Source organism: Dromiciops gliroides, chromosome 4, assembly GCF_019393635.1.
Source record: "Dromiciops gliroides isolate mDroGli1 chromosome 4, mDroGli1.pri, whole genome shotgun sequence".
Classification (NCBI taxonomy): domain Eukaryota; kingdom Metazoa; phylum Chordata; class Mammalia; order Microbiotheria; family Microbiotheriidae; genus Dromiciops; species Dromiciops gliroides.
In genome coordinates, this window is record NC_057864.1 from 262,172,969 (window position 1) to 262,185,256 (window position 12,288).

Consider the following 12,288-nt stretch of genomic DNA (forward strand, 5'->3'; position numbering starts at 1 on the left):
GCAGCCTGAGATATGGATGCTGTTTTTGCCACTCCCTTGGGCATGGTTTGCAGTACTTGACCCAGGTGCAAAAATTCCTAATTACTGCTCTAATCTTTTGAGCAACTGGTGTTGAGGAGGTCATGAACTTCAGATATGGGGAGATTGATTGTATAAATGCATAGAGGGAAGAGACAGCAGAACCAGTTCAAAAGAGAGGTAGTAGTCCAGTCAGGCTGAAAGAGTGGGTGAAGGGCAACAGTGTGAAGAAAACAAATGGCTGAAAGTTAGTATGGACCGAGATTTGCTGAGGGCCTTATATGACAAGTTAAGTAATTTGCATTTTTCCTAAGGCAAATAGGGGTAGAGTTATTACACCAAAGGCCTAGAGCACTGCATTTATTTATTCATTCATTTCTTTGTTCCTTCATCTGCTTGTTTATTTATTCATTCATTCACTCACCCATCTATCTATCTATCTATCTATCTATCTATCTATCTATCTATCTATCTATCTATCTATCTATCTATCTATTTATTTTCTTTACTTATTTATTCGTTCATTCATTCATTTATTCATTTATTTTCATAGGAAGAAGGGTGAGAATGATGAGCATGGGATTACCTTTATTTCCTTAAAACCTACCCTGGATAGGGGAGAAGAAATGACAACGTTTGGCTATAGCATGGAAATGCAATTTCCGAAGGGCTCATTTACCATGCCTTATTTACCATGAAATCATTGTTAGCAGGAGGCTTTACCTTAATACTACTATGCCTTTTTCCATGCTGCTCACAAACAGCCCTGGTTTGGTTTGGTTTCCAAGTTTTTCCAATGGCACAGCTCACCACCTTGTTTCTTGTTCAGTTGTTTCAGTTGTGTCTGACTATTTGTGACCCTATTTTGGGATTTTCTTTGCAAAGACACTGGAGTGGTTTGCCATCTCCTTCTCCAGCTCATTTGTCAGATGGGGAAACTGAGGCAAACAGGGTTAAGTGACTTGCCCAGGGTCACACAGCCAGTAGATGCCTGAGGCCAGGGACGAACTTAGGAAGATGACTCTAACTTCAGGCCCCACATTCTATCTACTGTCCCACCTGGATGCCCTCATAGCCTCTTAGGTTCACCATTCTCCAGATTCTTGGTCCCTAGCCCTTCTAACCTCCTCAATATGGCCCCACTCTCTACTTTTTCATTGCTTTTCTGCCTATAAAGCCACTAATCTCAGGTTCCCTAATGGCTTCCACTCCTTCATGCAATATAGATAAATATGAACTACTGTTCTCTGCTCCCAAGGTGGGGAAGAAAGGCTACCAGTTGATTAATTTGCTCCCTACCTGGCTGAGGTATGAGGGTTGTCAAGATCTAGTCCCATGGTGTTCATCCTATTCAAGACCTCATCTGCTTTCTCTTGGGTTATTGTAATAACCTCCTAATTGGTCTCCTTTCTTTGAGTCGATTCTCTCTCCAATCTATCCCTAGAACTACCACCAGATTAATCATACTAATTGGGAAGACTGATTATTTCATATCCCTGAGGGAAGATATGGGAAATGTGGGGAGGGAATTGGAGATTTGCCCTAGGACAACAACATGGTGTGGTGTATTAACTCCCCATAGGAACTGCTGTCCTCGTGCTTCCCAGCAAAGTGTTGCACAATTGCCCAGCCACCATCCCTGCAAAGAACTCAAAGACAAACTTCATCTTGCTTTAGAAAAGCAGACCTACAATCAAAGATTTATAAATTATTTGCCATGGAACTAAAATAATTAGGCTTATTTTTTATCATTAAAGTATTTTATTATTTTCAAGTTATGTGTAGAGATAGTTTTCAACATTTATTTTTATAAGATTTCTTGTTTCAAATTTTTCTCCCTCCCCCCTCCTCAAGACAGCAATAGGTTATATATGTACAATCACATTAAACATATTTCTGCATTAGTCATGCTGTGAAAGAAGAATCAGAGCAAAAGGGAAAAACCTCAAAAAAAAGAAAAACAAAAAAAAGTAGAAATAGTATGGTTCAATCTGCATCTAGATTCCACAGGTCTTTTTTTTTTATTTGGAGAGCATTTTCCATAATGAGTCCTTTGGACTTATCTTGGACCATTGTATTGTTGAGAAGAGTCAAGTCTATCACAGTTGATCAACACACAATGTTGTTGATACTGTGTACAATGTTCTCCTGGTTCTACTCATCTCACGCAGCATCAGTTCATGTAAGTCCTTCCAGGTTTCTCTGAAATCCACAATTAGGCTTATTTTTAAATGAATGCAAACATCTTTTCTTTAATGTGAAAATTAGGTTATTTGGATAAAAAAAAAATCATCACTTGGTAGCCAGCCTCCTGCAGGGCCTGGTATGAAACACCAGGGCTCCATCCAGAACTCAGCCCACTGGACTCTGGCTTTTCCAGCTGGGACATCCATCAGGCTGTTCGTGCTGTGAGGGCCAGTTGGCTTCCTGCTCTGCTTTGAATGCAGGATAAGAGAGATCTCTGGTAACTGTGCTGCTGATGTCCTTTCTTATGGTTTTGGGAACAGGTCTAAGATATATTTTCGTATCATGAGACTCAGAGATTAAAATAAGCCTGATCCAGAGGACAGCTGTTCAATGGATCATCAGGTCCAACTGTAATGAATACTGCTCCAGTCTTGTCTACTACTTGATTTTCTGCACATGGTTGAGCTGCTGCCACAGCGACTGCCTTCATGCTCAGTTACCTTGGTGGAGCTTGCACATTTCTTGTTGGATCTCTTGTCATTCCAGCTCTTAATGAAATATCACCTCTACTTGCCTCAGAAATCAACAGCATCTATATTAAAGGTCATATAGAGATATCATATAAAGATAAAGTCATATGCAGAATTCAGAGTTCTGACTTTTTTTTTACAAGCAGTTTCCTATTTCCCAATATAGTCTCCATTTCCTGCTATCATGGCTACAGCAAGCCAGTGGCTAAGCTAGATAGTTTCTGTAGGCTCTTAAGCAGTTTGAGGTTTCTGATGATGGTTTTAGCCTATGCCATACTTTTAGGTGTATTTGCTGACTGGTTTGGAGCTCTGGATTTCATTCTCACACCACTTCATGTCAGCCTAGCAGATACTGGCTAGATTGCATTTTTGTCTGTAGTTAGAGGCTGCATTGTTGATAGAGCTATTGCAAGGTTTGCAGATTTTATCAGAAGCATGCTGAAGCTCATCCTCCTGATACTATTTCCTGGAGCTACACTCTCATCCATTTGTTTTACCCTGACCTGTTTGAACAACATTACTCAACTGCCTTTATCTACAGTAACATTACATGCCTCCTATATTCTGCTGGGGAGTATTCATGAATAGCAGCGGTCCCCTCTTCTTTGGGCTTTTTGTGGAAACTCTACCTGGTTCCAGAAAGAATTACTCGTGGAGTTGTTACCTTTTTAAGTAATATATTCATGGGAGTGTGTTTGTTTTCTCTTACATTTTACCATACAGAGTTGTCTTGGTTCAACTGGTGCCTGGCTAGGTCATTTTTGCTCAGTTCACTCCTCATTTTGTGCTTCAGGGAATCATTTGAAAGCCTCTGCCTTCGTGTCACTGTTTTAGTTTGGTAGTACAGACTGGGAGAGATTTACAGAGACTGGCCAGCATAAAGGCATAGCAGATGTTTCCTTGGAATTCTACAATTAAATGGAAGGGAAAGAGAAGAGATTCAACTTTTGGAGGTTTTATTAGGGTACAGATTTTTATTTTTAAGTTTATTCAATTACTACAAGATAACAAGAATGCAGGAATTGAGTGGTAATAGAAGATTTTTAAAATATACCCATTTGGCAAACAAATGCCTGATTCTTAGTCTGGAGGCCTGCTCTCTTGGGAAAAAACAAACAAACAAACAAACAAAAAACACCAAACCCTCAAACAGTTTAGTGCCTTTTTTCTTACCAATATTAAATGACTGAGTGATTAAATGTAGTTATGAGAAGGAATTGGAAGGTAAGACTAGTTCAATTTCCTCTGCTATCAAAAAATTCCTTCCCTGAGTCACTGATAAGATAAGGGAAAAAGCCAGTAATGTCTTTAGAAGTTTTCATAAAAAATTTAAAATGTACCAGATTTTAATATAAAGTGGCCCAAGAATGTATAAACTACAATAATGACCTACTTATACACTGTTTTTTCTTTTTCTAATAAAACCATTTCTTCTCAACTTTGGACATCCTGGGGCCCTAGAGGTGCCAGAGGACAGTCCTGAAGACTTTCTTTAGCCTTCCTCTGAGTGTTCTTACTCCTTGGCTCCATGAGAGGGCAGTGTTGTCCACTTTTCATCACTGATTCTTGGTCCTCTTGCTTGCTTTATTTTCCATTTAGAGACAGAAAGAACTAGAGAGCTCATGTGACCAATTATCATAATTTTATAAGTTTCTGATTTTTCCATATAAACTGTTAGAGCAGGAAGTGACTTTGCTTTTCTTTTATTAGGTATTGCTGTCACCAATTCTAAACCGATAAAGTAACAACCGGTCTCACACATTTTCAATCAATCTTTAGTGTTTAAACCTAATTCAAATTAAGTGACAAAAATGTCCATATTCCATTACTAGTCATATACCCCAAGAAAGTTATTGACAAAGAGAAAGTCCCTATATATAGCAAAATCTTTCTATTTTGTGGTAGTAAATAACAATAATAAAGGAAACAAAGCAGATGTCCCTCATTGGGAAAAGGCTGAATGAATGTTATAGAATATTACTCTGCTATAAAAAGTAGTAAATATGATGCATGCAGAGGAACCGGGAAACAGTTACTTGAATATATGTGAAGTGAAGTAAGCAGAGTAAAAAAAAAAACCAATATAAACAATGACTACAACAATAAATGGAAAATGTATGTTACAAAATTTCAAAGAACAAGCCTAGTAGCTAAGAAGAAATATGAGAACATACCTTCCCCTATTTCTCCCCACAGATTGGAGGTTAGGAAGTGGTCCTTGGGTGTGGAACATTGCATATATTTTCATATTTTCCCATTGTTTTGATGATTCCTCCCCCTTTTCTATTTTTTTAAAAAAACTTATCAAACTTTAATTTATATGAAACAACTCTCTGGAAGGAAAGAGAACAAACAAAGGAGGAAATTTAGGCAATATAAAAAAGGTCAATAAAATTATTTTACAAAAAGCAAGCATGTATTGAGTGCCTCCTCTGTCCTAGGTGCTGGAAAGACAAATATGAAGAATGAGACAATATTCATTCTCAAGGTTTTGTTGTTGTTACCATTCTAAGATGCTTATATCTTATCTAGGAAAACAGTAAGCATGCATATAAGTAGATAAGTAGACTCCTTAGAACAAAGAATCTTATATCAGAATGAAACTAAGTCCCAGTTTCCAAAAAGAAAAAAAGAAAAGAGAAACCACTTTTTGGGCAAGTACAGCTCAGCTGCACATTTAAAGGTCTAGAGCAGAGGTCACAATGGAATGAAGAGCTACAGCCTCTGGGTCAACGGACAGCTTCAGATCCTGGCTCTGCCAGTTCCTAGCCATGGGATCTCTCTTTTCTGGGGCCTTTTTCCACTTTTGTAAAATGAGGAAACTGGACTAGAAGATTTCTGAGGTTCTGACCCTAAATCTTGGTGGGTTTTTTGTTTGTTTGTTTGTTTTTTAGTAAGGCAATTGGGGTTAAGTGACTTGCCCAGGGTCACACAGCTAGTAAGTGTTAAGTGTCTGAGGTCAGATTTGAACTCAGGTTCTCCTGACTCCAGGGCTGGTGCTTTATCCACTGTGCCACCTAGCTGCCCCGACCCTACATCTTGTAAAGGAGAAAAGCAAAAGGAAGTCAATCTAGTAGAATAATGCAATTCCCTGGGAGTGGGTTGGCTGTTACCATGAATTATAACTGTATCTTCTTGATGTGTTAGACAAACCAGAATAGAAGATGATTTATTTTCAATGATATTTAAGATGACTGGATTTTCCTCCAAGTTAAGTAAGAAGTAGCATTTTCTTCTTGCATGGTACAAGAGTATGAGGGAGATGATCTACTTGGGGCACTGAGAGAATAAGTAAATTATTAAGGGTCACATTGTCCATATGAATCAGAGGCTGATCTTGAGCCCACATCATCTTAGTCCCTGAGGCTAGCCTCCTGTTCACTATACTAGGCTTTCCTTCACATCTACATAGGCACTTGCCTCTACATGCATATGTCTTATCATCACTATCCATTCCATGGGTGAGAAAAAATACATGACTAAGCTTTTTTGATAACCATAATTCAGCTTTATAGGAGCAGGAGCAGAAGGAAGCACCGTATTTAGAAAAAAAATCTCTTTAAATCACATATTCAAACATGCATTATTTGAGTTTGCCTTCCCTGTATCTTCAGGAGTCCAAGGTAATGGATAAGGTACACTTTCCCTTCTATATTACTTCTGGAAAAAATGGCTGTTTCAATAATGAATTATCTGAATTGTCCAGGTTTGCCCTCTCTGATGCTAAATGTATTTACTGTACAGAGAGTCATAGGGAGAAGACTCATAGAACAGACATACGTGGTACACATATACATATACACTTCCCAGAAAAGATATTTCTTGGTCTAGCAAGACCAAAAGTGGGTTTCCATTTTGTTTTTGTTTAAAAGAAGCCCATCTTCCAGAAGAAAGACAGAGATCTCTACTCACCTGGGGCTGTCTCATCTTCTGCTGTGTCTCTTCATGGTAAAATGTCAATCACTTCCTTTTCCCTTGACTTGATCTAGCTGTGTTTTTGGATCTCCTGTGCCAGACAGAACTAGGTTACTATATCATGTTGGTACTGATCCCTTCATTAATCCGGTGCTAATTCAACTAATCATAAGGCCCCACGCAGAAGGCATAGGTGTCACATTTTATAAACTTTCTTTCCTGGATGAGAATAGTAGCCAATTTTTAAATGTTGGGCATGCATGACTTGAATTTTCCAAAGCCTTTTCACATGATTTATTTGAGCCCTCTGAGGTAGTCAGAGGAGATATTATAATGTCCATTTTACATATGAGGAAACTGAGGCACGAAGGAGGTCCTAAAATGGGTCAGTGGTAGAATCAGCATTAAGACACTAGTCTCCTATTTTCTGGCCCTAAGGGTTTTGGTGGTGGCCCCATTCCAAGGGATAGTATTTATGCCCCACCAGTGAATAGAGTAGACAGCTTGAGCTGCTAGCATTCATTCTTTAGTCTTACTGGCTAAATGACTCTGGGCAAGTCATTCAACCTCTCAATACTCCCAAGCATCTCATTCAAAGAGCAGTCACTGAACTGAATTTGTAGAAAAGGGTTTCCCCATCCGGAGGTCTTTATTCCAAAGAAATCCTCATTCCTGACCCCTCAAAAGAACATTATTTAACCTCAAGTCATCAAAGCCATACAGTACTTCTTTTACTTCTTATTTATCAATTCTATCAGATTCCCCCCATTACAAATCTTTTCTATTTCCCTCCATCTCCCCACCTCATCTCTGCCTTCTTGGTTCTAAGCACGTCACTGGGATAGAGGCCATCTAAGCTTAGCTTCCTCAATTTTCCTCCTTTTTTACCTCAAAGCTTTTCTTTTCACTCTTCCTCTCTCTTTGCTCCCTATCTAATAATAATAACAATAAGAGGGCTGAGCTAAGATGGCGGAGAGGAAGCAGCAAGCTGCCTGAGCTCTCCTTCTGTTCCCTCAAAAAGAACATTAAATCAAGCCTCTGGATGGATTCTGAAACTACAGAACCTGCAAAGGGACAGAGAGACACAGTCCTCCCACCAGAGATAATTTAGAAGACTTCAGGAAAAGGTCGGTCTGACTCGGGCAAAAGGGAGGCCCAGTGCAGGGCAGCAACCCAGCGCCGAGGGGGTCAGGGCAAGTCAGCAGGAGCTGTGGGCCACAGCCGAACAACTGAGGCCCCTGGAACCTGGTTCAAAAATCTGGTGGCCAAGAAGGACAGTGGAAAAACCTACCTGCACCGGCCGGGAGGGCCACGAACGGGTCAGATAGGAATGGACGCCAGGAGCGGGCGCCTGGCTGGCCAAGCGCACCCAGACAGGAAGTGCAGGGAGGGGGATCTCCACACAGCATAAAGGCGTCAGAGTAAAAAGCCAGTCACACAGCACCTATACCCCTGCACAAGAAGCCCAAAACAGGGACCCTGGTGCCCCCAGAGCAGACCTCAACTTAAAAAATAAATAAATAAGCTGCAATAATGAGTAAGAAGCAAAAAAGAGCCCTCTCCATTGAGAGCTTCTGTATCAATAGGGAAGAAGCCAACGCAAACTCAGATGAGGACAATACCCTCAAATTGTCTACATGTGAAGCCTCACGAGGGAAAGTGAATTGGTCTCAAGAACAAAAAGCCTTCCTGGAAGAGCTCAAAAAGGATATTAAAAATCAATTGAGAGAGGTAGAAGAAAAAATGGGGAGAGAAATGAAAGCAAAACAAGAAAACTATGAAAAAAGAATCAGTAGCTTGGAAAAGGAAGCACAAAGATTGACTGCAGAAAACAATTCCTTAAAAAATTCATCTGGCCAAATGAAAAAAAAGTGCATAATTTCACTGAAGAAAACAATGCCTTAAAAAATTCAGTTGGCCAAATGGAAAAAAAGGTGCATAATCTCACTGAAGAAAACAATGCCTTAAAAAATTCATCTGGCCAAACGGAAAAAAAGGTGCATAATCTCATTGAAGAAAACACTGCCTTAAAAAATTCACTTGGCCAAATGGAAAAAAAGGTGCATAATCTTACTGAAGAAAACAATGCCTTAAAAATTAAAATTGGACACTTGGAAGACAGGGAATCCATGAGACACCAGGAATCAGTCAAGCAGAATCAAAAGAATGAAAAAATAGAAGAAAATGTGAAATACCTCATTGGAAAGACAACTGATCTGGAAAACAGATCGAGGAGAGACAATTTGAGAATCACTGGACTGCCTGAAAGCCATGACCAGAAAAAGAATCTAGACACCATATTCCAGGAAATTATTAAGGAGAACTGCCCTGATATCATAGAATCAGAGGATAAAATCATCATTGAAAGAATCCACCGATCACCTCCTGAAAGAGACCCCAAAAGGAAAACTCCAAGGAATATTGTAGCCAAATTCCAGAATTATCAGGTGAAGGAGAAAATACTCCAAGCAGCCAGAAAGAAGCAATATAAATATCATGGAGCCATAGTCAGGATTGCTCAGGACCTGGCAGCTTCAACATTAAAGGACCGCAAGGCTTGGAATATGATATTCCGGAAGGCAAAGGAGCTTGGATTGCAGCCAAGAATCTATTACCCAGCAAAAATGTGCATTTTCTTTCAGGGGAAAAGATGGACATTTAATGACATTGGGGACTTTCAATCTTTCCTGGTGAAAAGACCAGAACTAAATAGAAAATTTTATCTCAACATACAAGACTCAAGAGAAGTTTAAAAAGGTAAACAGAGGGGGAAAAAGAAAAGGTTACCCTATTAGGTTAAACTGTTTATATCCCTACATGGGAAGATAATACTCATAACTCTTAAGAATTGTAAATGTATTTGGGCAGAGAAAAGGACTTTACACAGAGGGTATAAATATAAATTGTCTTTGATGTGATGATACAAAAAAAAAATTAAGGAGTTAAAAAGGGAGTCTATGGGGAGGAGAGGAAAGGGGAGGTGGAAGGGGATGAATTATATCATATGAAGAGGTGAAAAAAAAAACCTATTACAATAGAGGGAAAGAAAGGAGGGGTGAACATTGTTTCAACCCTATTCTCATTAGATTTGATCCAAAAAGGGAATAACATATACATTCATTGGGATAAAGAAACTTAACTCACTCTTTAGGGAAGCAAAAGGGGAAGGGAAAGGGGGGGACTGATAGAAGGGAGGACAAAAGCAAGGGAGAAAAGGGTAAATAAAAGAGAGGGGGGATGATAAAAAGCGAGGGCAGATTGGGGGAAGCAGGAGTAAGAAGTAAAACGTCGGTGAGGAGGAATAGGGTGAAAGAAGGGGGGGAAGTACAAAGGGGGTAAATAGAATGGAGGGGAATAGACAGTCAGTAATAGTAACTGTGAATGTGAATGGGATGAACTCTGCTATAAAACGGAAGCGAATTGCAGAGTGGATTAAAAACAAGAATCCTACAATATGCTGTTTACAAGAAACACATTTGAAGCAGAGAGATACACACAGAGTAAAGGTAAAAGGCTGGAGCAGAATATATTATGCTTCAGCTAAAGTAAAAAAAAGCAGGGGTAGCAATCCTTATCTCAGACAAAGTGCAGGCAAAAATAGATCTCATTAAAAGAGATAAGGAAGGAAATTACATCTTGCTTAAAGGTACTATAGATAATGAAGTAATATCAATATTGAATATGTATGCGCCAAGTGGTATAGCATCCAAGTTATTAGTGGAGAAGTTAAATGAGTTACAAGAGGAATTAGACAATAATACTATACTAGTGGGGGATCTGAATCTCCCCCTCTCAGAATTAGATAAATCTAGCCGAAAATAAATAAGAAAGAAGTGAAAGAGGTAAATAGATTAATAGAAAAGTTAGACATGATAAATGTCTGGAGAAAATTGAATGGGGATAGAAAGAAATATACCTTTTTCTCAGCAGTACATGGCACATTTTCAAAAATTGACCATGTATTAGGGCACAAAAACATCATAGTTAAACATAGAAAGGCAGAAATAGTAAATGCATCCTTTTCAGATCTTGATGCCATAAAAATTACATGTAAGAAAAAGCCAGGGAAAAGTAGAATGAAAATCAATTGGAAACTAAATAATTTCATTCTAAAGAATGAATGGGCCAAACAAGAAATCATAGAAACAATCAATAACTTTATCCAAGAGAATGACAATAATGAGACAACATACCAAAATCCATGGGATGCAGCCAAAGCAGTGCTTAGGGGAAAATTTATAGCTCTAAATGCTTACATGAATAAAAAAGAGAAAGAAGAGATTAATGAATTGGGCATGCAACTTAAAAAGCTAGAAAAAGAACAGATTAGAAATCCCCAATTAGATACTAAATTAGAGATCCTGAAAATCAAAGGAGAAATTAATAAGATTGAAAGCAAAAAAACTATAGAATTAATCAATAAAACTAAGAGCTGGTTTTATGAAAAAAACAATAAAAGAGATAAAATATTGGTTAATTTGATTAAAAAAAAAGAAAGAAGAAAACCAAATTACCAGTATCAAAAACAAAAAAGTGGATGTTACCATCAATGAAGTGGAAATTAAATCAATAATTAGGAATTATTTTCCCCAACTGTATGCCAATAAATTTGACAATCTAAATGAAATGGATGAATATTTACGAAAATACAAACTGCCCAGGTTAACTGAAGAGGAAATAAAATCCTTAAATAAACCCATATTAGAAAAAGAAATTGAACAAGCCATTAATGAACTCCCTAAGAAAAGATCCGCAGGGCCAGATGGGTTTACGGGTGAATTTTACCAAACATTTAAAGAACAATTAATTCCAATATTAGACAAATTATTTGGAAAAATAGGTGAAGAAGGAGTTCTACCAAATTCGTTTTATGACACAAATATGGTAGTGATACCAAAACCAGGCAAAGCAAAAACAGAGAAAGAAAATTATAGACCAATTTCCCTAATGAATATTGATGCTAAAATCTTAAATAAGATATTAGCAAGGAGATTACAGCAAGTGATCACCAGGATAATACACTATGACCAGGTGGGATTTATACCAGGAATGCAGGGCTGGTTCAACATTAGGAAAACTATTAACATAATCAACCACATCAATAAGAAAACCAACCAAAATCATATGATTATCTCAATAGATGCAGAGAAAGCTTTTGACAAAATACAACACCCATTCCTAATAAAAACACTGGAGAGTTTAGGAATAGGGGGAGCTTTCTTTAAAATAATAAACAGTATCTACCGAAAGCCATCAGCAAGTATTATATGCAATGGAGATAAATTAGAGGCCTTCCCAATAGGATCAGGGGTGAAACAGGGATGTCCATTATCACCCCTATTATTTAATATTGTCCTAGAAATGTTAGCTTTAGCAATCTGAGAAGAGAAAGGAATTAAAGGAATTAGAATAGGCAAGGAGGAAACAAAACTATCACTCTTTGCAGATGATATGATGGTATACTTAAGGAATCCTAGAGAATCAACTCAAAAATTACTTGAAACAATTAACAACTTTAGCAAAGTAGCAGGATATAAAATAAATCCACATAAATCATCAGCATTTCTATACATGACCAACAAAGTCCAGCAGCAAGAGATAGAAAGAGAAATTCCATTTAAAGTAACGGTAGATAATA

The 12,288-nt window shown here is 38.1% G+C and overlaps 1 pseudogene; it reads left to right on the top strand.

Moving 5' to 3' along the window:
* The first annotated feature begins 271 nt into the window (after positions 1–271).
* Positions 272–3,637, top strand: LOC122755001 (annotated as a pseudogene).
* Positions 3,638–12,288: the final 8,651 nt, after the last annotated feature.